At 35.2% G+C, this 5,289-nt stretch overlaps 1 non-coding gene across 1 annotated transcript; it reads left to right on the top strand.

The window, feature by feature from the left end:
• The first annotated feature begins 4,984 nt into the window (after window positions 1-4,984).
• Window positions 4,985-5,057, top strand: LOC119626057 (small nucleolar RNA Z40). The gene has a single exon (XR_005242250.1). It is a non-coding gene; the product is annotated as a small nucleolar RNA Z40 (small nucleolar RNA).
• Window positions 5,058-5,289: the final 232 nt, after the last annotated feature.

Raw genomic sequence — 5,289 nt, forward strand, 5'->3', positions numbered from 1 at the left:
ATTATTAACTCCTATTTCCTGTATGTAACAATTAATTTTATGTGTCAACTTGACTAGGCCATGGGATGCCTGGACATTTGGCTAAACAGTATTTGGGGTGTGTCTGTGAGAGTTTCTGAATGAGATTCATGTTTGAACTGTTAGACTGAGTAAAGGATATTATCCTCCCTAATGTGGACGGAACTGCTCCAATCATCTGTAGACCTGCATAGAACAAAAAGGCTAAGGAAGAAAGACCTCCCGGCTAACTATCTAAGCCAGGACATTGGTCTTTTCTAGTCTTTGCAGTTGAACTGAAACATTGGGTCTTCTTGGGTCACAATCCTGCCAGCTTTCAGACTGGCACTTACACTACCAGCTTTCCTAATTGTCAGCTTTCAGACTCAGCCTGAAACTATACAATGATTCTCCCCAGTCTCCAGCTTGTTGACTGGAGAATATTGAGACTTCTCACCCTCCATAATCATGTCAGTCAATCTGTATAATCAATCTCTCTTTCTCTCTTTCTCTCTGTCTCCATATGATTCTGTTTCTCTGGAGAACCCGTATATCTTAGGTCTTCTATCCAACTCCCCTACCCTTCTACTCTAGGGTCAGATTGTATTATATGACTGAATAAAAATTAAATATTCATAGTTAGTTCAGAAAAAAAAAAGAAAGTATGTTACTTAGCAGGTGAGAGAGTTTAAAAAGAACGTGAGAAAAAATAATGTACCAGTTATTGAGTATGTTTGTCTATCTGTTTTTTTTTCCCCAACAAAATGCCTTGAGGCCCTATGTCATTCTCAGCTCTACTGCTGTATTAGTCTGTTCTTGCGCTGCTGATAAAGACATACCCAAGACTGGATTGTTTATAAAGGAAAGAGGTGTTATTGACTCACAGTTCCACATGGCTAGGGAGGGCTCACAATCGTGGTAGAAGGCAAAGCAGGGCAAAAGCATGTCTTACTTACATGGTAGCAGGCAAGAGTGCGTGCAGGAAAACTGCCCTTTGTAAAACCATCAGCTCTCGTGAGACTTATTAACTATCACATGAATAGCACGGAAAAAACCCACCCCCATAGTTCAATTACTTCCCACCAGGTCCTTACTACAACATGTGGGGACTGTGGGAACTACAATTCAAGATGAGGTTGAGAACACAGCCAAACCATATCAACTGGTATCTTATAAATGAACCTCTCATTTGTACTTTTAGAAGAAATGATAACCTTTTATCTTTAACTTCAAAAGACATATACATATTCCTAATTTAGCTACTCCCAGGTAAAAATTACACAGAATCTGCTAAACTAACACTGATGTGAGAAACACTGACAAAACATATTAGTTTCTTAGTAATATTGTTTTATTATTATGTTTGTATTCATGGTTCAAAAGATGACAAATGCAAGTTTACAGTAGTGGCTGACAGAGAGATTCTTTGCCATTAGCACATTAGTTTTAGTGACTTGTAAAATCTTCATGGTCACTCCTAGAAGCAATGATTAATTTTACTGGAACATGGGAAATGCTCCCAAGTTAGTATGTTAGTCACAATGTCTAATTTCATTGAAAGGTTTAAAACCTTATAAGATATAAAAGCTTGATTCAGCATGAATTATCAAATAATAATTAATGGCAACAAAACAAAAACAATATATTGTTGACTGTATATGGTGGGAAAGGTTAGGAAATACAGTTGTATCCAAAAAAAAATTGCCTAGAATTAACCATTAAGTAGAATTTCAAAGGCCTAATATCTGCAGAATACATTCAACACTCATCTTTCTTAAATAATATATAATGCTTTTCAGCATTAATTGAACTTAAAATTTAAAATCGCTGTCAAAAAAAGAGAAGAGTAAATCATATAAAACTGAAGTTGCGAGAGAGAGAGAGTGAGGGATATCAGTGAAACCTTTGTGAAAAAGACTACTTCATTTATGCATGATTCTTGCCTTGTGAATCATTAAGAGTGTGTGTGTGTGTGTGTGTGTGTGTGTTCATTATGCAAAGAACAGAATATTGGACTGAAAGAGTCTGAGTGACCTTAGTCACTGAAAATGAGAGCATTGGCTAGACAATATCAATAGCTCTGGGAGCTCCAGAATTCTAATTGTCTGTCAGTCTTCATTAATGTTAGACTTAATTAATACAGAAATGCCAGTCTTTGCAGTTCCTTGCTTATAAACTTCAAATAATTATACGGACAACAAAGTTTATTCTTGAAAAAAGCCAAGAAGATTACTGTCTATAAGACAGATAATGATTAGGTGTTGGCTTAATATATGTTAACATGTCATCATTTTATTAATAAATAAATTTTATGTCAACTGACATAATGCTATTTGCAAATGCTAAAATTGCATGTGATTGTAAGACATTATTACCTTTAAGTATTCAGGGTAATATTTTAAAGAGTTTTATGGCATTGAATCACATTTATCTGTCTTCTAGGGTCTGATATTAAATGTAATTGGGAATATTTAGTGATTGTGGTTAGTCAACATAGAAGAAAGAGTGTGAGATAAGTGGGCAGATCTTTTTTCAGTCACACTTTAGGTAAACTAAACATTTTTTCTAAATATTCATATGCAATTCTAAAAATGTGCATTCATGTATGTCTGGAAAAACTTATAGTTATATACTATTTGTATTAGTGTAGGAAATGTGAGGGATTAGGAATAAAAAAGAGCAAGAAATTTAGGTTCTAAAAAACACTTGTTTTATTTTTGCTTGATTTTAAAGTCATGATAGCATTTTTGTTAAAATCGGGAAGTGTAAGTTCTTCAACATTTTTCTTTTTCAAGATTGTTGTAATTAATCAGATTCCCTTGTATTTTTGTATTATTTTTTAGGATCAGGTTGCTAGTTTATGCAACAACTGGTCACAGGATTTTGAAAGGGAATACACTGAATTTCTATACTAATATGAGGAATATTGCTTTCTTTAAAATATTAAGTTACCTAACCCATGAATGGGGACTGTTTTGCTTCTTATTTCGGCCTTTGTTAATTTTTTCAATGATGTTTTGTCATTTTTTTCAAGGTGTAAACTTGCACTTTGAAGGAGCCCAGAAAACTTCACCTTAAAACATGAATCCTTGGTAAAATGAGCATTTTAAATTAAAGGCCCTTAGAGATCAACAGAAGCTGGAAGAGACTTTTCTCTATCTATATAACAGACTTCTGTCCAACAATTATTGAATTATCTATTTCTACATTCAACTGGATCACTTTTATTTCACATTTTCGAGGAGCATTATTTTGTACATATGTGTTTATAATATTTACACCTTCAGGATGTATTGACCCTTTTTTACTTCAAAATATCCTTTTTGTGTCTAGAAGACATTTTTAAGTCAACTTTGCATGGTTATGGTATAGCCACTCCAGCTCTATTTTGAGTACTGTTTACATAGTACATCTTTTTACGTCTCTTTCATTCAATTGATTGTGTCATTGAATTTCAACTCTATCTTTTGTAATAATAGTAATATATTGGACTGCTTTTTAAGTTGACTTGGTCATCTATACCTTAGAATTGGAGGCCAAGTACAGTGGCTCAGGCCTATAATTCCAGCACTTTGGGAGGCCGAGGCAGGTGGATCACCTGAGGTCTGGCATTCGAGACCAGCCTAGCCAACATGGTGAAACCCCATCTCTACTAAACATACAAAAATTAGCTGGGTAAGGTGGCACATGCCTGTAATCCCAGCTACTTGGGAGGCTGAGGCAAGAGAATCTCTTGAACCTGGAAGGTGGAGGTTACAGTGAGCTGAGACCATGCCTGGGCAGCAATAGCAAGACTCTGTTTCATAAAAGAAAAAAAAAAATGAATTGGAGTGGTCAGGCCATTTACAGAATGCAATTACTGAGTTACTGGTAAGGTAAGATTTAAGTCTGCTATTTGCTATTTACTGTATATGTCTTATGTATTTTGCTCCTCTTTTGTTATTATTGCCTCTTTTGTGTTGAAAAGATATTTTCTAGTATACAATTTTAGTTCTTTTTTTAATTAAATATTTTAGCATCATATTATTAATGTCTGCTATAGGAATTACAATTAGCATCTTAACTTACAAACACAGCAAAACACAAAATTTTGATTTTTAATTTTTTAAATAATGTGTCAACTTGGAAAATCAAACACCGCTGCCACCCAAGATATGTTGGGCTTTGCTGCTTCTTGGTTGTCAATTCTGTTTATTTCTTTAGTGACTTTTCTGCATTATTTCTGTGAAGCCCGTATCCTATGTCATTTGAGGCCACCAGAATCTCTGCTTGGTTAATTTTGTTATTTGGCTAATAATTAAACAGAGATTTTATGAAATGCCATTAGTCAATATATCTCCCAGTGTTTGCCTAGGAACTCCATGTGCATGTTGGAGTATATTAGCATCAACTGGTAATGCCATCTCAGGCAGCATCAATGTTAACAATTGGCCCTGGTTGTCTGCCCCAAATTCCATGAGGATAGGACTGTTTCCACAGAGTGAGCTCCTAGAGTCAGCTCAAATAACAGAACTTTTCAGCAATCTACCAGTCAGGTCAAATAGTGACAATTCCTTGGCAGGGAACTGTGGAGCTTCAAATCTTTTATTCATCCTCCAGTAGTTACTATAATGTTGGTTTCACAGCTACCATAGTTGTGAGGGTATTGGTTTTCAAAGCCACTGACGAGCTGGGGAGAGCAGAATGGGATTAGTGAAAGTTAAAATATATAACACTCACTTTTTTTACTGAAATTCAGCTGTCTTTGTTTCTTTAAATACATAACTTTCAGATGGTTTCAAACATATAGCAATTCTCAGTGTTCTAAAAACATTAATTTAGACATTTTTTGATACGGTTATTATTGTTTTTATGAAAAAGCAGTTTTCAAAGGTCTTTGTTCCACCATTCTTGATCATTCTTTTATTTTTGCAGTTTTTGTATCAAATTTCACTTAATTTCTTGGCCCCAAAATATAGATAAGTAGTAACTAAATATAGAGTAAAAAATATGTTATGATAATGAGCAAAATGTTCAACTACTCCAAATGGGCTGAGTGAAAATAGGTTTTCTAAGCATCCATTTACATTGGCCAGGCATGGTGGCTCATGCCTATAATCCCAGAATTTGGGAGGCTGAGGCAGGAGGATTATTGAAGGACCAGGGTTAAAGACTAGCCTGGGCAACATGGTGAGACCCCCATCTCCAAAACCATATTTTAAAATTAGCTGGGTATGGTGGCAGGTACATGTAATTGCAGCCTCAGGAGGCTGAAGTGGGAGGATTGCTTAAGCCCAGGAGTTTGCAGCTGCA

This window comes from Chlorocebus sabaeus, chromosome 22 (assembly GCF_047675955.1).
Source record: "Chlorocebus sabaeus isolate Y175 chromosome 22, mChlSab1.0.hap1, whole genome shotgun sequence".
Lineage (NCBI taxonomy): Eukaryota > Metazoa > Chordata > Mammalia > Primates > Cercopithecidae > Chlorocebus > Chlorocebus sabaeus.